This window comes from Strigops habroptila, chromosome 1, assembly GCF_004027225.2.
Source record: "Strigops habroptila isolate Jane chromosome 1, bStrHab1.2.pri, whole genome shotgun sequence".
Classification (NCBI taxonomy): domain Eukaryota; kingdom Metazoa; phylum Chordata; class Aves; order Psittaciformes; family Psittacidae; genus Strigops; species Strigops habroptila.
Genome location: NC_044277.2, coordinates 108815550 through 108843406, shown reverse-complemented (window position 1 = coordinate 108843406; position 27857 = coordinate 108815550).

The window sequence follows — 27857 nt, the reverse complement described above, 5'->3', positions numbered from 1 at the left end:
AGTCCACAGCAATTTAACCGCGAACAGACTGCACTAAGAGCTTTCAGCATGTTGGTGAAAAGAGTAGGTATGTTAATTGCATAACTGCAGCTTTATATAAAGGTATTTATGTTAGATGAATTTATAATTTACTATTACAGTATGTTGTAACGTATTAATATCTACTTATCAGTCTATGAACAGCCCTGTATCCATTACACTGAAACTCACTTAAAGGTAGAATAATCACAGTAATAGAATAAATGTACTGTTCACAGGGCAGTCCTTTTATTTAAAAGAACATATGAGGCATCAGCAAGGACAGAAAGTCCTTGAAAGGGGCATCTGTCCAGTATTAGCCTACAAGATGTATCTGGAATGGTTCTAGGCTTCTACTGAAAGTCAAATTTAGCATCATCTTCATCAATAAGTAAAAAACAAATAATATAGCAACTTGGTCCTTTTCATTGCTGAGCATAAGGGGTAAGTTACTGCAGTTTCACAGTCCATCTGAATACCGAAGAGTGTGAATGGTCAATTAAGTTGATAAGGATATAGGGCATCACAACATTTACACCAAGCCCATGTATAAAATACTGTCTAATGAATGCCTGATAGAAATAACTGAACTTAATTAACCCTTATCCTGTTGAAATGTGACTTTTTGCACCCTTCAGCTAGATTATCTTTACTGGTGGCAAATTTTCAGTCATCAACATTTACCTATCCTTCTATCAAAGCTCACAATGCAGGAAGAGCACTGAAGCAAAGTACCAAGATTAAGTAGTTTAAATTTATTACCACAAAGAATAATACCTAGTGTATAGCCCTACTGGACTGTTAATGGTTGTACCTAAACTAGAAAAGCTCATCATTTTCAAAAGCAGAATTGCACACCTCATCACTCCAGAAACTATGGTGGCGTGCCATGGCTCTGTCTCAATGGCACACTGTTACAGGAATGTGACAACATTAATATCAAGTAATAAATAGGGAGATATATATGCTGCACAGATTTTTTTTTTTTTTTTTTTTTAATTGTGGTTCATTTAGAAGAGACAATTTCAGCATTTTCAATATCCCAGCAATAAATAAATAAATGACACATTTGTGTCATCTGGACTCTCCATGTAAGTTTACAATATCATGAAAGCACTGCGTAGGACTGATGGCTGAGATCTGTATCTGAGGTAGTTGTGTCTTTTCCTATAATAGTGAATAGGTAGAAATAAGCACTGCTAGGGTGCAATTCGTCTTATCCTAAAATAAACATCTAAAATAGGTCATACGTATAACACCCCAGAGGTGCCTATTTATCTCCATTGACAAGAAAGATAGCCTAAGGTTACATCTAGAATACACATTGCAGGCATTTTGGTTTTATTGAAATTAATTGGAATTTTGATGAGAGTTAGATTTCCAAAGAGTGTTGATGTTTCATGTCCTGCTCTCTGGCTACACGTACACTTTTTTTAGTGAACACAGCAAAGAACTAGCAATCCACAGCCCAAGTACTGTGAACCAGCTCACAGCTATACTACATACCAGATACTAGACTTAGTCACACAGCATTATTTCCACATCTAAGTAAAATTGCAGCAGCAGTTCAAAGTTCAGACATACCTAGAGGAAGCTAAAAAGAAAAAATAGTAATGAAAAGGCAGAACACTTTCAAAGTACAAGAGACACAAAACATTAACTAAGAAAATAGTAACAGTAGCTGAAAGCCCTTTGCCAGAGTACCTAACAGCAATTTATACAGGCAAATAAAATTCCTATATGCACACAGAGATGTCAAATGCAAATGTAGATGTGAAAAAATTATTCAAACAGTGCAATGTGACCACAAGCAAAACACTTCTGTATCCGGTCATGCATTTTAAAAATAAAAATGACATAAATGAGGACTGAGAAGAGGACAAACAGAACAACACGGAGATTCAAAAATTCCTTTGACAGCTTAGAAAGGTTAGGGAAATCGCTAGGTAGTCTATTAAGAGCACGAGAACTTCACTGAGAGTAATTAAAAAACAGCTCTGCAAGAAATTAGGGTGTTTGAGTGGATACTGCAGTTATACCAGCAATGAAAGCAAAACCTACAGTCTTACACTGGTTTGAAAATTTCTTTTTTTCTTTTTTAAGTAGAAAGAACTTAAGTCCTTCCACACTTGCTTTCTACTCCAGCCCCCACATACACAGAACTCTTCTTACAAAGGCAAATATCCAGAACATAGATAGATAAATAAATAAATAAATAAATAAAGTCTTTGTCCATATAATTAAAAATTAGGTTAGACCACTGAAGTTAAGCCATTCTATTTACATGACTGGTAGTTCCACAGGGAACAGCAAAACATACTTGGCAGCCATGGGGTAACATGCCCATAGCATGTGTTCACAGCACATGTCCATAGCACATGCCCTAAGTAAGACTGAACCTTGAACCTCAGCTTGACAGCAAAATACTTTAAATAGTCTACCAGCATATGCCAACAGTGGGATAAAGTGTGCTGATAACCTACCAAAGTACATGAATGCACACCGTTGGTGATAGGCAGGCAATACCTGGATGTAGCTCAAGTTCCAGTGAGCCCAAGTGAAACATTAGCTCATGAGCTGAGACCAAATGACTTCTTACAGTGGTCTTTAATATCTATGTTGTGCTTCAAAATGAGTTATTTTGTGCTCTTTCTCTTATTTTAGTCCAACATCAGCTGCATTTATTCTTTCTAAAGCATCACATATCTGAACTAAGGTAAATGGATAAATCTACCTGAACAAGCATAAATTAAATGGGTAAGTGCTAACGTATCTGCATAACTGTTAACATTTATTTCTTAAAAGTCAAAAGATTTCAGTGTTTCTTCAAATTAAGAATTCTTTTTGAAAAAATGTATGTCCCCATTCATCATTTTAAAGTTTCAAAAGCTCATCTCATTGTAGTTTCATTGTGTTGCATCAAGAAGCATGTTCATGACTAGGCCAATCTCAAGTCTTTAAAAACTTTTAGCATCAAAATCAAATTTTGAACACTGTTTAGAAAGCATAAGTAAACCCATCAAGGATCATGTATTCTAGAAAGCTCATGCACTGTGCCCCAGCTGCATTTCCTTAACAGAGGTGAAGAGAAGGCAGAACATTAACCAGCCCAGAACATGTCCTGCCTTCTCTACTAGCTAGTTTCTCTGAATTCATGCAGACAGGCAGGCATCTCCAGAGGACCATGTATCCCATCTGAAGACAGGCATGTCAGATTTGGGGGTTAAATTCCTCCTTTGAGTTATTTCTGCCTCTCACAGGGAAAGCTAGGTTCAGTGAACCAGTGGACTAGTCAGTGAACTTTCAGATGACTGGTTAAGTGAGATGATCGTACCTGTGGTACACACATTCTACCAATAAAGCAGCAAATAGAGGCAGTTAGTGATTCCAGGGCTAAATCATAATTTGTTAATGATTCATAGGAAAAGATGTAAAGCTTTCACTTTTCCTGTTACTAACAAGCAATAAAAATAATACATTGGGTTTTAGCAGTAAAAGATAATGAAATTATAGCAGGCAAGTGAGTACTTGGCTTACTAGCAAATACCAAGTAAATGCTAAAGAGAGCTCACGTGGGTCCTGGAGGGAGTGTAGAAGAGGAAGGAATATGCTTAAACTTTCATTCTGAAATTTGAAGTGTGCACCAGTTCACACCTTGCAGACCAGAAACCCAAGCAAACGAAGAGTGACTATTTTAATGTATTCTTCAAATTTGGGGTTGTAATGCAAGACCTCCCAGAATAGTTAGGCAAATAAACTTAGAAATGAGGACACATTTTTTATGGGTTTACTCAGCATTTAGTTATGTAGATTGAGGGAAAAAATATAAGTGGAAGTAGTGCAAAGAACATATTGTTTCTTTCAGATAAGGAATGTTTTATGAATTCCTATGAAGTGCAGGAGAATGCATAATGAAAAATTATGCCATCAATAATGCAAAATGGAAGGAAAGAAATGGAACAAGTTAGGCCTGCAGCATTTTATTTATGTAAAAGAGCTCTTCTGTAACCTTGTCCTGATAAAGAAAAAAATGTTTTAAACTTTTTTTTTAATAAATCTTTACTTTTTCACTCTACTGATGAAATATGATAGACACTAAATTAGTAAAAAATACAGCATCATGTCTTTAAAAGCAACATATATGGAAGATTTAGTTTGACAGTGTTGAAGTCTAGGGTGCAGAAAGGAAAAAACCCCACAACTTACTACTCATTTCATTGTAATACTTCCTAATGGTAAAGACATGGTGGGAGGCACTTACCCTTACTTATTTCTGGAGGTAATGCTGTTTGCACAGGTGACATAACAATTTTTATGCTCAAAGGCACATTTATCAGTGATACAAATAATTGTCTTAGTACTATGTATTAATCTGCCTGTAAAAATCATACTGAGTAAACATGCAGGAAAAGAAAAAGGGCTATAGTAAAAATACAGCGTGGTCAACTTTTGCAGAGTGAATGTATTCTGTTGTAGCTGTTAGGAAATTCAGTCTTAGCCTTGCTCCTGCTAAAGTATGCCACCTATGAGATGGGAGGCAGTCCACATGTGCCAAAGCTGTTGTCCTCAGAGTAAGATCAGTTAAAAGGAAAGACATCCAACTTCATCTAACATCATCAGCACTGAAGGGACTAACAGAGCTCTGCCAGCTTGTAATAGCAGAGGACCAAATCAGAGGGAATCCCGGTTATCTGTCATGGCTCTCTTTGTGCAATGGCAAGCTACAATAAAATTAATATGGAGAAATATAGGCAGAAGTGTTCAGAGGCAAAAAAAGATTTTGCAAGGTAAAGAATAATTGTTGGTCTTTACCAGGTTTTAGGAATGCTTAAGAGAACTGTATGCTAAAGGACACATTGGAGTTCTTCATAACATAATAAAACGAAGGGCAAATAGGATCTGGCAGAAAAGACTGGATCTTTCTTGACTTTTGTTGAAGTTAAGAGTCAAGAAAATGTCGATAGTTCAGATCTCTGCAGTTATTTATATATTGCACTTTGAACATTACTTTCTGTCTGCAGGAGCAGGGAGTGAGGCAGCCCACACTCTAGATAGGCCTCCAGAGATCAGTGGAAATGGCTGGAAGCCATAGAAGTGTGTAAAATGTGTTTTGTGCCTGGTTCTTTTGCTTCCTGTATAATATGGGGGTGATCTCTGTCATCTTAGGAAGGTGTTTTGTGTACTTCAGCATTGCTAGGCTGGGGTCAGAGTTTATGTCTAATGCTACTAATGAGCCCTCAGCTTTGTAGCCCATCGCAGGGGACAAAAGGCATTTTCTAGTTCAGTGGAACACCATTTTATGAATGCAACCTCTTTAGAAATAAGTAGACAAGACTTAAGACATTGCCCAAAAAAAAAAAAGATAAATGAATGTAAAGGTGCGTCTGTATTAACTGGACTGCTGTATGTTTAGATAAAGGAAGAAAATTTTGTTGTTTGGAACTGTGATGGTGCAGTTAAAAATGGTCAGTCTGGGTGCAATCTCCAGCTAAGTGCCTGAGGACAAAAATATTGCTTCACCATTCTGACTCTACTGTTTAATGTGAAATTATATCTTTGGCTTGGAAAGAGCTCTTTGTTTGACACATGGAGCTTTTGTTTATGATGTTTATTAGGGTTTACTGGGAAATGTGGCTAATGCAGGGTGATAAAAGCATTACTTATTTTTTTTGACAAATGGCTCTCAGATATTTTCCATTGTGAATCGTACATTAGACTGCAATTTCATTCATGAATTTCCTTTTCTTACAGCTATGTGATACTGATTCCACACCTATCATACCGCAATTCTAATGCTCACGCACAATGAAGTAGCATAGAGAGTACCCTTTAGCATCCAGCCCTTATCCCCAAAGCAACACTCTCCATGACTATGTTTGGTTTAACAATACAAGTTCTTTGAGATGGAGATCTTGATTGTGCTGTCCAGTGCTGTATGATATTTGAAGAGAACCAAGTCTATTCAGCTCCTTATGAGCATTAATTATCTAAGTCATGCTCAATAGTAACTACACTAACTTTGTCCTGTATCAGAAAGAAGTACATGTGGATGACATTTAGAGTACCTGTGAGGGAGGTATTAGTTGTCTTCTAAGGCTGGGCAATGAAAATGCCCCACTGTTATGTGACATGAAAGTAGCGGTCACTTCCACAGCCCCAGAAAGTTGAGGCACTAAGATGGCCCTTGGGCCTGGCAAAACTGTGCCTTTTCTCTTTGAAGGCAAAGGGTCCTCCTCTTTCACTGGAGGCTCCCAGTGGCTTCTGTTGCTGGCATGGCTGAAACACTGTCATGGGCTCATGCTTACTGGAAATAATACTCAGGCCAGATCCAAATCCTTTTTTGTACCAGCATGGTAAAAGAATTGAGCTTCCAAGGATTCAGGAAAGTGTAAGGGAGTCTCTGCATTGAAGAATGTGATGAAGGTAGATTAATTTTTCGTAATTACAGCCAGACAAACTGCCAGCAAGGGAAAGAAATGAGAATCATCTGCTGCCGACTCCGTATTCATTGCTGCCTAAGTATTTGTGATCTCTCACTCTCCGTAAGTCAGGGTTGGGTTTTTTCACTTAAGGATTCAGTACATTTTAGCAATCAATACAGTAACCCATATACTCTTGAGTACTTAACCCCTGCATGGTTGTTATGTCCCCCATAACTTCTTTGATTTTTCAGCATTTCTCTTCAATATCTTTTAATTTCAACTTCAAGACAGAAGACTATTAAGCTGGAATAGAAACTGTCAGTATGGGTCTTCTCTGCTGTTCTAATGCAGGTGTAAAGGGTATCTTCACTCACGACAGCTCACAATGTTGCTCTCCTGCTTTTGCTACTTACAATTCAGTATCTGTATTGGGAATACCAAAATACTGAGTGCAGAACACTGAACACTCAAGAAACACAGTTTTTAAGAAATTCCAAGGCTGGAGAAGTTTGAATGAGCAAGTATTGCAAATCTCCAGTCATTATTATAGTCACCTTGTCAATCACTGATCTTCCCGTATAAATAATTATAATGTAAAGCTGAAGGATGCTGTGGTGGGTAATGAGAAATAAAACCAAATCTTAAAAACACCTTCCACCTTCCCACACCCCTCCCCTCTTCCTGCGCTCAACTTCACTCCTGAGTTCTCTACCTCCTTCCCTGCAGCGGTGCAGGGGGACAAGGAATGGGGGTTGTGGTCAGTTCATCACACATTGTCCCTGCTGCTTCTTCCTCCTCAAGGCTGGATTCCTCACACTCTTCCCCTGTTCCAGTGTGGGGTCCTTCCCACAGGAGACAGTTCTCCATGAACTTCTCCGTCATGAGTCTTTCCCATGGGCTGCAGTTCTTCATGAACTGCTCCAGCGTGGGTCCCTTTCATATGGTCAGTCCTTCAGGAACAGACTGCTCCAGTGTGGGTCCCCCATGGGGTCACATGTCCTGCCACCAAACCTGCTCCAGCGTGGGCTCCTCTCTCTGCGGGTTCACAGCTCCTGCCAGGAGCCTCCTCCAGTGTGGGCTTCCCATGGGGTCGCAGCCTCCTTTGGGCATCCCCCTGCTCCAATGTGGGGTCCTCCCCAGGCTACAGGTGGATATTTCTGCTCAGCATGGTCCACATGGACCTCCACGTGCTGCAGGAGCACAGCCTGCCTCACCATGAGCTGCACCATGGGCTGCAGGGGAATCTTTGCTCTGGCACCTGGAGCACCTTCTTCCCTCCTTCTCACACATCTGGGTGTCTGAAGATTAAAAAAGGAAAAACACGATGTTTGCACAAAAAGAGTTAAAGGAAGGTCAGATTGACTCTGGGATTTATGAGCAGTAATATAAAATAAAAAAAACAGGGTTATTAAAGTGCTTATAGGCAAGTAGAAAGAGCTTAGCAGCAAAAATAATAGAGATGACGGCATACACTTGTTCCATACATTTGGAACTTGTGATATTGTGGGAATAGCCCAACTGGGCTAGAAAATAACAAGAATGGGGAGAGTTTCGAGGAGAAAGGAGGGAGGTGTGGTGAGAGGGTTCAACAGCATTACAAATGATAATTCAGGAATTATATAAAGATGCCTGAAAGTTAGCTTATTGTGGGCATATTCCGATACTCTTCAGTGAAGTAGATGAGTGAATTTCAAAATAAGAGCACAAACTGCAAACAAAGAAGTGAGCAAGCGGCTGCGTGGTTCTGAGTTACTGGCTGGGCTTAAACCACGACAGTGATGTACATACTTAGGAAGGGGTAGTAGGTGTACCAGCACAGTTTAACTCTACACATAAAATAAGATGCCAGACATGCCAGAAGGACATTTATACATTTATGCATTTATACCTGTTTTAGCTATTAGGTGTTTTATATATTAGTAATGAGCACACACAGCTCTATGTCTTTAAGAGTTTTACTCCTCAAGGGTTTGAAGTTGGCTTATTGCATGTCTCAGTTCCCAGAGACCTCCTTAAGTCTGGAGGGCACTTAACATTTGAAAAGTCCTTCATTTGCAAGATCAGTCAGTCAGCTGGCAAAAAGGTACACAGACAGACAGAGCAGGATTCCTCAGAGGAGGAAGTGTAAGTGAAACTTCTCTGGAGAATTTGGAGGATTACAGAGGGTGCGAAAAGAGGATATATAACGAAGAAGCTAAAAATAAGAGTTCTTCATTTGATGGTTGACATTTCTGAAATATTAACATACAGAGAAGTCGTCTTAAAAAAAAAGTAATGGAGAACTTAAGGGGGGAGAGCAGGATCAGCTTTTGGGGATGACACCTAATCAAACCCAGGAGTGTGAGGCTCCTCTGCCTGCCAGCCCACTCTTCCATGTGGAGGTGTCCTGCTTCAGAGGGACAGTGTCATCTCTTGTCAAGCTCACTGGAGTAAGCAGCACATCACTTGCTCCAGCTCTTGAAATCAAGATTATGTTGATCTGTGGTAGGTGGGCTGACCACTTACTGCTGCTATATGCATCCTGAAGGAGCTTCTTTTGCATGTAGCTACTTTACAGATGAATCTTTATTTATGAGCTGGTATAGATCTGGGAAGGAGAACCTATAGAAAGGAGACAAAGCCTTATCTTAAAAGTAAATGTCTGCTGCAAATTGCTTCACGAACTTTACCGTGATGTCTGCTACTTTAGAAATAAGAAAATTACCATAAGAATAGCCACAATCACATCAAAGCCCAGCTAGTCTTGTACCCTGTTTCTGGCAGGAGTTTCTTAGGGAAAGCAAAAAGAGCTGACAAGTGTGCAATGAAATTCCTACAAGAAGCCCTCCCCATTCCAGTAATCACCAGTTTACAAAGCCTTGCTAACACAGGGATTGGGATTTTGTTTAATGGATATTTTTCTTCACTGGATTTGTCTCACCACATTTTTAACCCATTTTTTAGTTTTAAACATAGCAGCAACAAAGACAAATCAGATCCTGAGCTGCATCCACAGTGACATTAATAGCAGAGATAGAGTTGCTATCATCCTAGTCTACTCAGGATTGTCAGGCCACATCTGGACTACTGTGTTCAGTTCTGGTCCTCAGAAGTCAAGAAAGACATGGACAGACTAGAGAGGGTCCAAAGGAGGGCCTGTAAAGCTGGGCAAAGGGCTGGAGAACCTGCCGTATGAGGAAAGTCTGAAGGAGTTAGGTCTTTCCTCACTGGAGAATACAAGGCTCAGGGGGGGATCTCATTATAGTATTCCAGTACTTCAAGGGTGGCTACAAAGAGAATGGGGGCTCTCTCTTCACAAGGAGCCACATGAAGAAGACAAGTTGTACCAGATTTTGCATCTCAATACAAGAAAGATTTTTTTCACAAGGAGCGATGTCCACAGTGACGAGGTACAGTCCACATCACTGGAAATTTTCAAGATGCAATTGGACAGGGTGCCACATCACCCCATTTTTGTAGGAAAGGGAAAGTCTTGCTTTCCTACAAAAGGTTGGACCAGATGATCTTTTGAGGTCATTTCCAACCTGGCTGATTCTATGGTTTGATTATGAAAATGATGAAAAAGTATTTCTTTTTGATTAAGCTTACTACCTGATCATTTCATTTGGACCCCCTTTAAATCTTTCATGAAACAACGAATAAATGTTTCCTGTTCAAATACCACATGAATAATTCATTATTTTATAGATCCTGTCTTAATAATCTTTTTTTTTTTCTTTTCCAAACAGAGAGCTCTAATTAACATAAGCCATTCCTTACCTTTGATCTCACTAGCTGCCTTTCCTTATACTCTTTATAGTTCCCTGTGGTTTTAGTGATAAGGGACACCAGAACTGTATTCAGATACTCAAAGAGTGGGCGGACCATTGAGCTGCAATGATGTGGCATAATAATATTTTCTGGTTTGTTCAGTGGTCATGATTGTTTGGTGTTTCTTAATGAATCCTAACATTTGTTTTGCTCTTTTGACTGCTGAACAGGAGCTGTTCTTTTCATAAAACTGTCAACTATAACTCTGACATCTTTTTCCCACATCAAAATCTGCAATATAGAGACTGTGTTTGTTTATAATGTTGGGGTTTTTTTTCCCAAATGTACAATTTTGCATTAACTAACACAGAAATTCATCTGCCATTTTGTTATAGTTTATGTATTTACTCAGTAATGTAAACAGCCAAATTCCTTTAAACCAATCTGTTCTCATAAAACCCACATTTGATAACTTAAAAAAAAGCTGTTTATGCCCTCTGTACCCACTACACCCTATGACAGTGTGATAAGAGCAAGCAGAGAAGAATGTAGGAGAAAAAATCTTGAGAGAGAAATACTTATGTCTAGATTTTCCAGGGTTCCTCTTCATAGAAAATCTATTTGCAGATTCCAAGCTGGTGTACAGATAACCTGTCTGTCTCTCTTGTGACTGTGAAGCTGGCACTACTGAAAAGTACAGATTCCTTCTATTAGAACCAACCTATATGATGTCTGAAAGGCGGGGTTTTTTTGATAGAATTGGATACATACTACAAGTATGAGAAATCAATATATATAATTTTAAGGCTTTGGATCACCCAGTTTTACAACAGACATTATGTCATTAGCCTGAAGTCTTTGAAGACCTAGATTTAATAACTGAATTGTATATGTGTAGTGAGATTACCCTAATTAAATAAGGAAATACATAGGGAAAGTGCTAAATTTTGCATTTTGAGAAAAATTCCTCATCTGTGTTGAAATACATAACTCATGCTAAGAATTACAATTTTTAGATTAAAACACCAAGGAAATAAATTAACCTAACCCATCCAAGGCATTTTTAGAGTTGCCTAACACAGTAAAATTCCTCTCACCTAATTTTAGATAATTGCATTAAAGAAACTTTTCAAATTACCATAGAATGTTGCTGTCATGAGAGAGATACAGAGGGTTTTTTTGTGTGAATCATCTCACCTGCTTTAGCAAAGGGTGAATCTCACTAACCTTCATTTAACTATATTGATCAGATCTTCAGTGACCATAAGGGGATTTGGGGTAATGGGCTTAGTTGGAGCCCATCGCAGATTGAAATGAAGCCAATACTCCTCAGCAGCTATTCTAGGCTTTAAGGCATACTGAAGTGTACCCAAAAAGATCATATTTTCTAATCAAAACAAACAAAAGCCTTAAGAAAGAAAGAAGGTAGTGGTCACTGAAGCAAGAAGCAAAGACATCAAATAATTAAGTACTCTAAAAATGCCACTCCATTTTGCATTCAGACAGCAATCTGGAATACTGACTGTCATAGGCTGGAGTTCAAGACATACTCTTTTTTTGATAGTTTTAATGTGCTTGTCGTCCTGCTCAGCAGGAAACACATTTTCACACATTAGTGAAAAAATGTCAGATGTAGTCTCACTGGAGAATTAGTCACATTAATTTGAACAAAGATCAAATAATTGTGAGGGAGTAACAATGGCAAAACCACTACTGGAATAAAATTCTCTTTGCTAGGCTGAGTAAATTAAAAGAGTGATTTGTATTTCTGCTGCATAGATACTCAAACTTTGATTTTGTTATAATTCTGTGTTATAATTCTGTCTCTGAATTTTCTGTTTCACTGATCTTGGTTTTAGCCTGGCTTTTTGAGGAAGAAACACTATGTGATTATGTTGACAGTTTGTGTGCTCTTTCCTCCAATATTTTTTACAGGATTGTGACTAAATATAACAAAAACCTCAGTGAAGCTAAGCTCCTAAAAACTCTCTGAAATCAGGAACAGAAGAGAGACCTTCAGTTCTTGAAAGCCTGCTGTACGGTTCTTGAAAGTCTGCAGTAAGAATGCAATTCTTATTAGACACTAGAGAATTGATAAAAAAAAGCAAGCACGATAGTGTCATAAGTCTTCTTGCATAGCCGCTTGTATGTATTATAATTATTTTATTGAATATATTGCTAATATGTTTATCAAAACCAAGATGAAATACGCGTGTATTTTCTGTATCAAAAATAAACAAGCAAACAAACCTTGGTGGCATGGATAATATTCATTTAGTAACAAAATACCTAGATTCTGTTTGGAACATTTTACCAGAAAATAAATGAGTACACAGGCAGTCTAAGATACCAGTCAAAATGATGGGAATGATGAGTTGACACCACATCTTCCATTTTCTTGGAAAATAAATTATGCACATATGTGCGTACAACAGACAAATCTCCTGCCCATTCTAATAAGACCAATACATATGTCACTGCTAATTTCCAAAAGCTGAAAGTAATACTCTAGAAAAAACAAATAGAGAAAAATTAGAGCAATGAGAATTCAAAAAATTCCTCCATAGTATTTTTACTTTTTTTTTTTTTTTTTTTTAATATGCTGCTGAATTGCTGCCAGGAAGAAAAGTGACAGATTAAATTTCTCTGGATTTACAAAAATCTCTTCTAACTCTTTGGATGTGCTTCAGTGTCTTTGTCAGATTAAAAAACTTATGTTCTTAAAGCATGAAAACCATGAAATAAAACTGAGTGATTGTCACCCTGAGGACTTACTACAGTCACTAACACCAGTCTTGATCTGACAAAAACTAAGACAAGCAAGGACACTGAAATATTCCCAGATGTTAATTTTTAGTCATTAAAAAAAAATGGTTAATTTTTTAATTTTCTTTTTTGTAAGTATTACATGGCAAAGCTGATCCAAGATATAAAAGAGGACTCTTGAATTCCAATATATGTTTTAAGTAGGGAGACAGACTACTGAAACCAGCTCAACAAGAAGTACTTTCCCAGAATTAAGAACATCCATTCACATTCCCCAATGCCTTGGGAAACCCACAAGGCTGCATCAGTGCATGGTGTCATCAGTACAACTCCAAGTATCTGAATCTATCAAGTACATCACCACCATCTAAAGAAAAGATATTTGGATGGACTAAGATGCAGAAACAGAATTGTAAGATTTTATGAGAATAATATTTTAATAGTAGTTTTCCACTGCAGGTGTGTTCAGAGCATACTTGCAGGCTAGGAAACTCTTAAGATACCATCACACAGTCACTGTATGGTTGTGTTCCACTGAAATCTTCAGTGAAAGGAATTAAAAATGGAAATGATTCATGTATTTGTGTTTCTTCTCTCCAGCCAAAGAACAGCAATCAAAACTATAATCTATAGTTCAGTAGAAGTTGACAAAGTTGCTCCATTAACTTCATGGGAGATGGAGCAACTTTTGCCAACTGAAGATCTGACCTTATGTCAGATGACATAAGGAGAGTAATTGGGAAGTTGAAGGCAATTGAGCCTGACACAAACCCTCCTACTGCAGAAGATCTGTGTGTCATGTAGGCTCTATTCCTCCGTGAAGCCAAACCCACCAGGTGCTTTCGCATTTGACTTTGTGCCAGCCCAGGCTTATATGCTTGCTTAGCTTTAAGCTTGCCTCCTCCTTTAGCAATTTTACAAGGTTTAGGCCAAAATGCCTGCAGGACTGTTCCCTTTTTCTATTGGAAATGCAAAATTCATGTTAAGAACAAAATCAAACAGGTCATGGCAGCTGACAGAAAGGCAAAACCACAAGCTGTATAAAAATGACTGGCAGGATATTTCTGGTGCTGTCACATCACCAAAAGGCTCATAAAGCTTTCACAGTGAGCAGCATCATCTGATGCCAGCTAGATTTCTGGGACTGCTCTTCATTTTTCTGGTGTAGTTCAGAGGCAAGTTAGGCATTGCTCAAAAGATTCCAGTTCTCTCTTTAATTAATTGCCTTTCTCCAGCCAACTTCAATTCACAGAAGACAAGGGCCTAATTCTTAACAATGTTGCATATTTTATCCTCTCCAATTGTTTAGCAAATCCCTTATTCTGTCATAAGTTTTTCAGTACCCCCCTGACATTTCACCCACTATATTATGGGCATCATCTGAGGATTTAAATCCAAAAGCTGTTGCTGTGGCTTCAAAGCTTCAAATCAAAATTAAAAGATGTAGTTCAGCTGTTCTTCTATAAATATGCAGCAATTATAAAGAAATAAGGGTCAATATACAATCCCAGAGAGCTTTGCAATAACCTGCATTCACTATATTTAACTAGAGACATGAAAGCTACTTAGTTTCAAGGAAGCATTTAAGTATTACAAATGATAAATTTACAAATTCATGAATTATTGATGAAATAGAAACCTCTCTGGAATTTGAGAAACATTTATTTGAACATATTCCCCATATTTATGTACAGGCATCTTAACAGCTTTTTTCAATTTCAGTTTGGGGTTTTCAATATACAGCAGGAGACTCTCATTTTGTAAGCATCTGGTGAATTTGTATTACAAGTATGGTTTGCACTAAGGGTTGTGAGTTCATTGTCACCACAGCCTAAAATTCTCCAGCTCACCACCACATCCAGTTTCCCTCTATCCTTCCCACTCTGCTCAAGAAGGTGTCATTTGGTGTACAGAGGTGTCCCAGAGGTGCGTCAGCATGGGGCTCAGACATCATTTGTGAAGAAGGATGTGGCTTATTGTCAGTTTGACTCACTGCAGCCTTTTAGTCAGGAATGACATTGCTTTCTAGCATTTTCACTGCTGAGTTTCAGGACTGTGCTCCTTCCCCAAGAAAGAAAGAAGCTGAGACAAAGAAGCCCAGGCCTGCCAGACCAGACAATAAAGGTATGACACCCTTTCACACTTACAATCATTGTTATTTTATAAACCACATGCCACTTTACAGTCTGCTAACCAGAAGGAACTTCACTGCCCAAAGTTGCAAGGACACTCAAAACTACAAATGAGTTGTCCGCGTCAAGGGATGAAACTGGTCCTCCCATACTAGTGCTGGTGGCACAGAAGTTTTTACTAGAAGAAGGTGCTGTCCTAAGCTGTAAAATCCAGTCCTAACAAGGCTACCTAGCACAAAAGAATGTCTGCTCACAAGTCCTGCCTGTTGTTTGTGGTTCCTTTCGTGTCCATAACAAAAATCTGAAATGGGGGATATGGAGAATGTTCTCTGTGTCCAGAGAAAAGCTCTTATGACAGAACGTCACTGTCTGGGACAAGGGACTTCTTGTGTTGAAACATAAAGATAAAAGGGAATAAGCTGGGTTTTGTGGCTGGTTTTCTATTATAATTTTAACTTGAGGCTTAGTAGGAGTTTTAGTGAACACTTGCTGTGAAATGTGAATGACTTCTGTATTAAACCTGAAAGAACTCTCTCCCTTGGGTCTCTCCTATCCTCATTGGTGAATGGTCTGGTAAAATTTCCCAGTTTTCTCCTGCATTACGTCTTTCAGCTAGCATGTGACATATTTCTGTCCCAGTGGGGCAGTCTGAGAATTTGGTGGCTTCCTAAGCCATGAAGGAAGATCAAGGTTTTTCATCATTCCTTTTGTAGCCCCTCAGTCTGGGACCAAAACCGATGCTTTTCTCTTGGTAATACAGACAGTGATAGTTGAGGAAACAAATACAAAACCAAAAAAAAAAAAAAAAAGAGTAGTCCTTCTGGAGCATAACAGCAGAGCTTCCTTTACCAGGCAGGATGAAGAAAACAGGAGATGAAAGAGGTGGTCATTGCTGTAAGGAGAAGAGTAAAACGTTAATTAGGTGTCTCATTTCTGTGGCCCAAGAACTAGAACAGCTGTTTACCATTTTCATCCCATGACTACCTGACCAACTACAGACCTCAGTGGCCTCAGCACTGCCTCAAACTGTTTGCAGAGCCGTACCAGCCATGCTGTAAGGCTGACTGCAAGCTCTAGAGCATACATAGGACAGTGGTGGCAGGCACAGTTGCTGACAGAATCCATTACCCAAAAGGTGAGTCTCTTAAACTGTCCCTACTCTGTTTCATGGTTTTGGATCATTTACTTTGCTTTCAACATCATAAGAACTAAACCTTACAGGATGATGACCTACTTTCAAGTAGGTATTAATCAGTGGAGAAAGGACATGGAGGAAGGAAACAAGGTATGTAATAGAGGTTACTTCCCCAGAAAAAAAATGATGGCTGCTGGACCCATTCATTCTTTGGTATAACACAGTATAATTTTCCTTTTATACTTCGTCCCTTTGCAAGGTGATTCCCATGATGTGTTTCTAGAAGGAAACAAAATTACACAGCATCACTCAGTCTAGAATGACAAATTTCCAGCATTCAACTTTAAAACTCTTCTTATCAAAAGAAAATTTTGCACTGAGAAACTACTATTTATTCCATAATGTTTGCTTAATTTCTGCTTTTATCATATGAAGAGGAATTCTGTATTTCTGTTTATGATATCAAATGCTTTGATTTTTCATAATTAAGACCTTTGTTTGTTGAATTGTTGATGTTTGCACATCACAGCAATGGAGAGAACAGTGCTGTGTACACATGGAGGATGTTCACAGAGAATGCAACTGCAGGCTGTTGATGTTTGCACAAGCTGTAGCTCTCAGCAAAATCTGGGGTTGTGTATTGGGATGTCATTGTGTAACATATACTCATCCCAAAATTTCTTCTCTGCTTCCATTAGGGAAATCTTTCATTCAAACAACGACCTCAGAACTATAAACCTATTTCCTGCTTGACTTAACAGTGTGGTTTTGTTAATCTGGTGTCTAGGATTATCCAATTTGCATGTGAAGCAGGAGTATTTTCATTCTGGGACCTGGATGCAAAGTTTTGCCCATGAAGTGAAAATGACCTTTCTGCAAAAAGAAAGAACCAACAGAAGAAAATGAGTTTAGTCCGTTATCACTCTACAATCAGGAAAAGGCTTAGATACTTTGTATGATTCTTAGTTCTTTAAAAGAAAAGGCAGCTGAGCCTTTCTTCTCTGTGCTATTAGAGGGAGAAGATGCTCACCCTGAAGCTTTGTTTTAGCTTCTCCAAGCAGAACTTCTGAATTAACTCCATTCTCCTACTCTTTTCTATTATATAGATAATTCTATATATGTGTATAGATAAGTTGATTGCACTCAGTGAACAACACAGGGCATTCCTGATGGTTTTCTTGAAATATGGAGAAAGTCTGCCTAAAACTTCTAAGTGTCTAATTAAAGGAAATTAGTGTTCCCTCCTGCTACTACAGAAGAGATGTGCTGAAAAGTACAGTTGGCGACAGTCACCCACGCATGTGTGGCTGTCTTCAGAACTGTCCATAAAAAAATTCTGACTTTCTGTGAAAGTTTTGAAGAATGTTTCATCTTTTCTAGATTCTGTTCCGGCAACCACCCTTTCACAAAATTAAACAGCTTTGATGATTTTCTTTATTCTTCAACGTCTCTTCATGATTCTTGTCAATGCTTATTGTGAAGACAGTATTCTGAAAACAGAAGTTAGAGCTGAACAATCTTATAAGTCAGAGTTAAACAACCTTATCCACCCCATATTTTTCATGCCAAAAAAAAGCCTTTTTTTCTTGCATACTTTTTCATGTAATTTTGAAACATATTGGTAGACAGAGCTTTCATTTCTTATAGGAGACACCTCTGTGTTCCAATAGGCCTCATTATTAAGCATTTTCTTAATAGCCAAAATTCACTTATATTCTGTTTTTATAGTTATGGCTCAGTGAACAAGCTTTGAAGTTCCTCATCCTTCACTGAAGCATTAAAATTCTGATCCTGTACTTCATCTGATGAAAACTTTACATGATATGAATTGAATTTCCTCTTGTAAAAATAATAATAATGAGACTATAGATAGAATGAGTTAAGCCTATGTTTTTCTGAAGTGTTTATGTGGGTGACCTGTCCTTCTTCCTTTGTGCTGTGTGTAATTTCTTACACTATTAAACTTACGTGTTTCCGTGTGCTGATACATAGTGTTATTCAGTTTTACTGCTGAGGAGTGAGAGGTGTACATCAGGGAGAAACACTGCTTGTCCCTGAGATGATACACAAATTTTTTGCAGAAGAGGAAATCAAAACTGCCTTTGCAGATTCCAGATAAGTATTAGAAATATTGCAGTATTTTAGTTTAGCATATAAATTCACTTTGCACTTCTGAAATAGAGATTTTTCATTTAAAATTATTATCTGAAATCATGGGTAGCAGTTTGTTTCTGATTTGGGCAACAATGGCTGTCTTTGTTTAGGTGGTTATCCATGGAAAACTGTGGAAGACATTCTGACAGGAGTATGACACCCTGTCTCCTGACACCCTGTTCCTTAGCCAATATCAGCAGCATAAACAGACTGCCAACACCCTGACTAACATTAACATATTCATGTATGATACGATCCTTTCAAATCACACTACCACTGGTGAAGCCAACGGGCTTTGTGACTTACCTGCATTCAAAAAGCATTTGCATTACTGGAAGTCGTTACTAGATGACCCAGAGATCGAGTGTCCCTGGCAGTCTGCTGGAGCCATGGCATTGCTTATGATCCTGTGTTTGCTATTGGTGATTGGGTGAGCCCCCTTATGGGCATGTTGTTGCCCATCTTTTCTACTGCCTCAGTAAAGCTTGTGTTTCTAATGTTTTGTCAGACTCTGTTACTGTTCAGACCACAGAGTACCATTTTGAATAACTGAACTGAATATATGGTTCCTTTATGTTGGAGACATTCACTAGGTTGCACAGTTCCAGCTCCAGTGAGAAGCCATTGTGTCCCTAACTGACTACCCCAAATATTCACCCACTGCTACATACACAAGAGTTCAATTTAGAAATAGTATTCTAGCTTCAGTTGGCATGATACAGCTTAATATTATAAGCATAATTCAATAGAAAAGTTCTAGAAAGAAGGTTCTCTGGGAAAATTGCATCAATATAGACTTAATTATATTTTATTTTAAAAAATGTTAATGTAGCTTTGGATCAGTGTACGTCTCAGATTTCAGAGCAGCAACTAGCATATGCAGCATTTTTCAATGTGCTTTTCTTAAAAGCATATCTAAAATTCATTCTACTGAAACTTTTTTAAAGATCCTTGATAAACAGAAGTTTCTGATCATTCTGTATAGAATCACCAGTTGTACAAAATACTGCAAATGTCTTTTCTTGAACTGTGTGGAAACCTGTACAATTTCATTGGGTTTTCATTAATTTCCATGTCAGCCAAGGAAACTGATAGACTTCTTATTCTGAGCAGTGACACTGTTGATGTAATAAGAACATTGAAGAGCTAATTAATAGCATGTGGTCTTATGACTTTTGATGTGCATTTGAATACAGCACATTCATGAAATAGGCTGAAATGCAGTTTCTTCTATTGTTTACAGATGTTATTCTTTCTCAATTCTGGAAGAACTTTCTGAGTTAGTTTTAATAATTCTTTAGTTAGCTCTTCAGTTTGCAATACGGAATTGCATATTTTTTAGCAGTATAACATCTAAACAACCTTTCTTAAGAAAGTAGTAGTTAATCTGTAGGTCATGTTAAAGTTTGGTGTCAAACTGAGTCAAACCTTTATTTTCATAAACAATATGTGCCCCAGTTCTTGGAAAGCTTTCGATTCTAAGCAGCTGTTGTGATGCTTCCTGAAAACATATGTACAATGTTGTATTTTTTAAATAAATGTCTTTCAGGAGCTAAATCACAGCAGTAAAGATGCTAATGAGGGACTGATTAATTTTTACATTTTTCTATTTTCTCCTTTAACATCATTTTTTGCAACTCCTCTTCAATAATTGCAGTTCAGAGCTTCATTTTTTATCTTGCATTTTGGAGAAGAGAATGTTCTTTGAGGTAGCCTAATAACTACTTTTTTGGCACTTTGATAAAATTTAATATTTCTTTAAGAGCTTGCAGGCAAAACACAGCAGATCCAGCAAATATTTTTGTTAAGCTAAACTACTACAGAAGTTTTGTTTCTTGGAGATGTTATTCTGAACTGAAAGTGTGACTAGGTGGCACTGCACATATGTTTAATTTGCAGTAAAGATTTTCTGGTACAATTATTCTGCTATTTTGTTTGTATCATCATATTCTAATAAAATATCTTTTCATAGACAAATCTCACAAAAATACCATCCTTTCATTTCTTTTTTCTTGTTTTTGCATTCTCCATTCTATGTTTAATCTGTGAGATTGTAGGGTAAATTTTGTAATAGAAATTTGAGTCACTTCTATAATTATAATATTTATATAAACTTGTTTTATTTTGCACAATTATGCAATTATAAAATTCATATTGATGTATTAAAAGGTCAGCATAGCTGAGCTAGAAAACACTTCTACTTTTTCTTCTTCAGTGGAATTCCTGTCTCTTTGTCTTCTGTTTCTGTAATCAGCTGTTAGAACAATACTTTAAAGAGCTGATTTTATCTGTGATGATCCATAAAGCATCACACTTCAGCAAATTATTGTTTAATAAGCTTGTCAGAAGGACCTAAGTGCCAGGAAGTTTCATTAGTCATTATATAATGGATTGATATTCACTGGTGCAGAAATCACAGTTCAGAATTTTACCTTCATATATCAGAATTTAAGGTTGATGGTTCTGAAAAATATGATGCAATGCCATTCTGCTTTAAATGGGAAAGACAATTTTAATAAGAAACTTTTTCATTAAATTTCTTTTTTGATAAACTAATTCTTTACTTCATCACTCTTTTCTTATTATTTGTTGCACAATTGAGTACTTGACTGAAACCTGAGTTATTTGAGCTCTTTCTGAGGTGGCTGGCACAGTTGTCCTACTTTGTGCATCATGAATGATCGGCAGAGATTGGATTGTTCTGTCTCAGGGAAGGATTTTGCTTAGTGAATGCTGGTTCTCTGGGTGTATTATAAGAACTGCTGGCATTCACATTCCTATGTAAAGTGAACCCTAATTAATCCAGCAGTGAAAGTCGTGCTTCACCTTCTGAAACTAGCTCATTATGAAAAATGTAAACAAGTCTATCCAAGCACTCTTTGTGCATACTAACTTCTGCCCTAACGATGTTTATTGTCTCATTGTCTTAGCTTTGTCTTATTTTTTACTATAAATACATGATTTCTAATTTTTGTTTCCTCTTCATCTTTAGTGTTCAGATTGGTATTTCATAATAACCAGCCTTAAAATAAACCTCAATTGTAGTGCTTTTGGCTAATTGGCATCTGTGTAGTACTCTTCAAAATTACTATTTTCCTACTGGCATGGAGTGGTTCTCCCATGGGCAGCTTCCAGTGATGGGAATCAACAGCCTCAGGGAAGACTCAAAGAGCAATTTATTTCTTCATTGTTATATATCCTCAGATTAAGGCAGCTTCCTGTTAGAAACCATGTCTAGGAAGCAACTTTAGTGGAAGCAATACTAACTTATCCTTAGTGCCTCCAAACCCCCTGCAGATGTACAAGCCAGGCCAGTAGGAGACTTAAAGACCTTAGGAAGTGGGGTTATTTTCGTTTTGCCTGTAAAAGGCTTGAGAGTACAAGCCATTTATAAGTGCAAGTCATGGTATCCCATGCTTTGATATACATTTGCTGAATCCCCTTTCCAGCATGCGAAATAAGTCCATTCTACTGTACAGTCATGTGAAAAACAATTCATGACCAGAAGGCATGTTTCCAAAGGAATAGAGCCCATGCTTTGGTGCTTTCATTCATTCCTTGACTATTCAGGGATAAGAAAGAAAATTAAGAGAAAGAAAAAGGACACTTGTGACTAGAAAATGCAGGTAGGGAAGGTAGAGAAGGGAAGAGGAAACACAAGTGAAAGTAGTTGCCAGTTGAAGCATGAGGGCTTGCCAAGGCTTTTCTTTCAAACCCAGCCACTTCTCCTTTCTGCTCTCCAGGATGGGAGATGTTTTCGTCTTTCTTCTCCCTTGTCCAACTCTTCTGGAGCTTGCTTGTGTTCAGAATATGAAGGAGCTTGGTTCAGAGTGTTGACAGTTAGATGCTGTATTATAGATCATTTTGATATCCATTTAGCTGTACCTCATTAGAGGAGCATGTTTTGTTTAAGTAGAGATGCAGTTATTCATAAGTAATTCAGTGCCACTGAGAGAAAAATCAATTGTAGGAACATTAAATTTTCATTAAAATGTTAAATGTAACCTGACAGTCAAATGGTCTCCAGTCATACGGGTTTTACTGCAATATTACTTTAAGTAACAGATGAAAGCGGGATTAGGTGGTAAAGAATACTTTGCATGGTTTAAGGTAAAGGATAAAAGTGGGGTATTTTTCCATTAGCATTCACTCTGCAGGGATCCTCAATTACTTACAGGGCCATCTGCACTTCTGGAGATATTGTGAGTTTGAAGTGTGTAGTACGTGCAAGACAAGAGCAGATTGGAGCTGTCTGGGCAAAGAAAAATCAGAGACACTTGTTTTCGTGGGATATGACACATTTTATAGCTCCTGTAGGTCTAAGAACATAACACACCACAACTTCTTGTGCTTCATTCTCCCTAACCTCACAAGGATTTCCTCACCTTTCCTTTGATGATTTTGACATGACCTCCATGTTTTCCTGTCCCATAACTGTGATCCCATCCCACTGTTAACACAAATTTTTTTAGGTGCTTTCCTTTCCAACTTCATTCTCATCTTCACACCAGTGTTTTACCTCCCCTCTCCATACCCTATACAACTCTAGCTCTCTGCTGACACACCCAGTCATCTAGTTCATGGTCCCTCAGAGCAGTCACACAGTCCTGTAAGTGTGCCACCGTTAGCCCACACTTAGCTGTACCCTGACTTTGCTTCTGCAATTCAAATGTGAACATCTTGCTCTCCTCCTGGCCTCTCCCTCCTTTCCATGCAACTGTCCTTTCTTCCCCCTTCCTGCTGCTATTCCTGGCTCACATTTGTGCCTGCATCCTAAGACTATTGCTCCTCCACTTCACTCCTCAGAGGCTACTGCTGGTTGTACATCTCTTGGTTGTAGGATGGGATGGTAAAACTTCACCCCAGCCTATACTGTGGAGGGCTGTGACTGTCTTCCAAATAAAGCTTTTCAGATGGAGCACCACCATCATTAAGCTTGTGCTGACTGGTGTTTATGACATTCTCAGAATCTCACAGCTAGCCTCTCCAAGTTTAGTGTGCAACAACAGTATAGCATGATCCTATTAATTTGAGTGTAAGGTTTCACTCAGCTCTTGCCTATGATGTATCATTTCTGTTTATCACAAGTAACTGACTGCTTTTCAGAATGAGATATATATGTGTCACATCTTTCTCTGGTTCCTCTGATAAGTCAGTGTGTAGCAGTCGATCAGGCACAAGTATGAGAAGAATCTGAATTTTAATTTGCGATTGCTGCCTGTCTCTTTTGTTCCGATACATCTGTTGAAGCACAGAAAATAATATCGTAGAAGTACAGAAGATCTGACTAGATATATTACTGCTTTTTCTGCTGTCACGGATAACTACAGTAATGCAGCTATACCATATGATAGTGTCTTGTTATTTACCTCTTCTAGCCTTTGGAAGACATTGGCAACTGCTCTTCAGAACATGATTGCTCTTGAATTCTATAGGAGAGAAAAGAAATGCACACATCCTGATGTTAGTACATTAACAGGTTCTTCTGCCTGGACAGTTTCTTGTAAAAGCATTTATCTTGACCTTGATTCACCAAAATTAAACAGAAATTACAAGTGTCTTACAGAAGACCTTCACTGGCTTATACGGAGCTGGGCTGTGGTAAACATATCTCTCTGCTCCAGAAGTCTGTCTTTTTAACGTCATTATCTCTTTAAAATAAAAATGGCAAAATGGCAAAACAGGTTGGATTTGCAGGCAAACCATCTTAAATTAACTTGAAAATATAAAAAGGTGCATTTCAGTCACAACAATAATGTATATAAGAAGCTGATCAATGTATTGCCTGAGTTTTCACCTTTAAAAAAGCTGAAAGCAATTTAAAAAAAAATGGTCTCTTGCATTCTTACTTAAAAATTTCATGGAACCAAAAACTTTTATTTGCATGAGAAAATCAGACTGAGAGATGAACTGTCAAGCGGTTTGAAGAATTAAAACCAGACTATTGTCCTTATGAAGTTGTTCATGTATATCTACCAAGCTGTTTCTCTTTGAGAAATTCGGAGTCCTGGTGAATATTTTTTCCATTTGTTCCTAAAATGTTCCATGTGTTCCTAAGAATTAACTGTTTCCAATGAGTGACAAACCTTTGGGTTTCACAGGATCACTAAGAATTAACCAGCAGCTGAAACCGAAGTGTTATGTATTGCACTGCAAAGTCTTTGCCCAGTGACTGCCCTGTGACTGTGAGGAAGACTGTGGACTCGTACCCTTTGCCTACTAAACATGCTCTCAGCTGACCAACTGAGTAACACTATTAATACACTAATGCTTAGAATAATTACTTTTACATACTGAAAATAAGGATTTTATGCATGCACTGGTTTGGACAGATTTTTCAATTCAAGAATATGTTTCTTTGGCGCCTTCCAGCCTGTTTTAATGCTGACCTCCCTGGAGAGTTTCTAAATAGTTATATGATTGTCAGTTTGGGAAAGCAGCAGAATTTCTGGCACCGTAGAGGCAATGAAGATGTCACAGCAGGTTGTATCATTACTGCTTCAAAAAATGTTACAAACTTTTGATGGATGACATTTCAGAGCATGGGGTCATGTCATGTACTTAATTTGCTTTTAAGGACAAAGAAAGGTGGGCTTGTTTTTTGTCCTTTTTTTGTTGTTATTTAACAAATAAGCTTCTGGTCACATGTCGTAGCTTTCAGCATATTTATCTTTGCACTGGTTAAGTGATGCACAGATAAAAGATGATTTCTGGTTTGTATCCAGAAAAATGACTTAGTGCATGCAGCCCCCAGCAGAGAAGAGCTTCTTGTGAGAAAGGAGAGGACTATCCAGCAGTGCTCTTCCGTGCCCTCTAATCAGCAGAGCATTTGTAAGGGTATCACTTTATCTGCCACAACTTAGACTTGTAATTTAGTTTTATATAAGCTGAGGCTACTTGTTCCTGTGTGAATAAAGGATACGAGGAACAGGAAGGTGCATTGTATCCATCTTCTGTTAACACTATAGGACTGTTATTAGTCAAGTCTTCTGAATATTTTCTTTTTCAATGTATTTGACAAGTTTTTACAAAATTCCTGGTTAAGAAAATAATTTTCTCTCTTTTCTATGGGCAGTGAGTAAAATACTGAATGAAGGTTATCAGGATCTGGCCTACTGTGAACAATTTCCCAATCCACTTTCAAAGAAACATGTAAACTTTGTTTATTTTGCAATGCTAGAGGTTGCTTTGGTAATAAGAATGATGGTAATTTTATCCTAAGCCTAGACAGGCATGAAGAGGGGCATTTTACGCCTTTTGCCACATCAGTCAAAATAACATCATTGGAGCTAAGGTAAACAACAGAACAGCTGAATACAAGACATGATTTTAGAATATACAAAATATGCTGGAGTAAATACATTTCTGTGTTGTTATGACAGCAAATAAAAGTATAGTAATTTCTTCCAGATTTATTTATAACCTGAGTATATCCCAATGCATAAAATCATATATGATACATAGATCTTTTGAACTAACGTTACTGGCAATAGCTCTAACTTAAGTACAATTGAAATGTGATTTAATTTGCTGTTTGCTAACTTCTGAACCATTTCAAGCTTTAGAGTGAGAAATATTTTCAAAAGAATATCTATGGTATAATTTCTATGTTACCTTTAGTTTATATTTATGACCTAATGCTAACGAAAAATTCACAAATCCTTGGAAATGCATAGATGTAAGAGCATGAGGCCAATTCTTCACATTAAAGAGCATTCTCACACGAAGTAAATTATTACCACCAGCCTCATATTTATACAGTGAAGCTGAGGATCCTTAGCAACTTGTGTGCTGTGAAGCCTGTTGTGGGATACTGTTCTAAACTTAAGAAGTGCAGGTACAATGGAGCCCTATTTGAACATTATCACCAAATAACTCATGCTAGCAGAGGATTTGAATTGAGTCTATGACTTTGTATTTCCCTGTCTTATGGATTTATAATTCACTCTTACCATATGTTTCAATTGGATTCATTGCGAACACAAAGTTTTAACTTTTATACTAAATTGCTATCAATTCCTATGGAAAAAATTAAACTAAGCTTCAGAGAAGTGATTTGTATTTAAGAGTTCAAAAGTTCTTACAAGAGCCATTTAAAAAGTTGATATCCTAAGCTAAAAAATTCATTGTAGAAGTTAAATTTAAGACTTCCTGTAATATAGGAAACTGTAGGCATGCCTAGTCCTGTCCCTTATTATTGTATGTAGTTCTGAATATATCTAGCATCTCAGATCTAACACTAGCATTACTTTATATTTTATGGTGCAGGTTTATGATATTTTTTGTGTGTGAAGCCCTAAATAATTTGGGATCTAAGCTCCAGCACTCCAGAAGTGTCCTTGTCATCTTCAGAGATTCCCAAGTTGAAATAGTGTTCCTGAGAAGGATGGAGAGTGGAATAAAGCATAGTTTCCTTGGGTCTTCTAGTTCCACTTGCTTTCCTTCCATTATATTGTTCTGCTTAAGTTTCAGAATTAATTTTTCCTTTGAAGATATCTAAGAATGAGGTTGGCTTTTTGGTGTGAGAATTCAACAGGGTATTTTTGTGATTGTGGTTATTCTAACCACAGAAGATGGAGGGCTGGGATCTGGATCTTGAGGACATTCGGATTCATGACATTTACTGCCCAAGAAACTGCCTTTACTGCGTCATCTGACCTGTCCTACTGAAAGCAAGGTGCTGTGGGAAATTCGGGAAGGACCCTTAAAAGGAAGAGAAATCTGCAGTCCCACAGACAAGGTAGTGCTCGGGGAGTTCTGGGCTCAATTTTCTGTTTCCAGTACTATTTACTCTTTGGTAAAAACCTCTGTCCATAAGTGAGATGATTGTGTACCTCAGTCTTTGGAGGCTGCATATCTCCTGTCTTTCGGTGAAGACTATCTAGTAGTCCTATATTTTTGTCTTTCAGGTGTCTTTTCAAGAGCAGTTATGATGAGGTCTGACTGTTCCTATATGCCAGACTGAGCCTGAAGGCATGCAGGCCCCTTTATGCTTCCCTTTCGCATCCTAATGAGGTACAAAGGCATCCAGAGCCTATAGCTTCTTGAGATAGAGTAAGCTTGTAGGTCCAATAGAAAACAGGTAGGCATTGAGGAAACTTTGAGATCAAGAGGACAGACATGTAGTGAACATCCTCTGATCAATCTTTTTATGTCACACTGTTCCTGAATCTTTTGGGTGTTTTGGAGATGGTATTTAATTTTTTCCTACATGTCAATTCCTGTTTAGTAGCTCAGAGCAAAGTAGAAACTGGATAGCTATAAGAAAAGAAATTTTGAGGAGTGAAACACTGTCAAAACAATATTTTTCTTAATTGCACTAGATTAAAAAGTGTAATTACTGGCAATTACTTAGCTCACCTTATTTTCCCGTCCTTTTTCTTTGCACTGGACAGAGCTGTACTGACATTACAGACTGGCTTCAACATACAAAATCTTTCTAATAAATTTCAGTCTTGTTTCAGATATTGCCACTGTGCT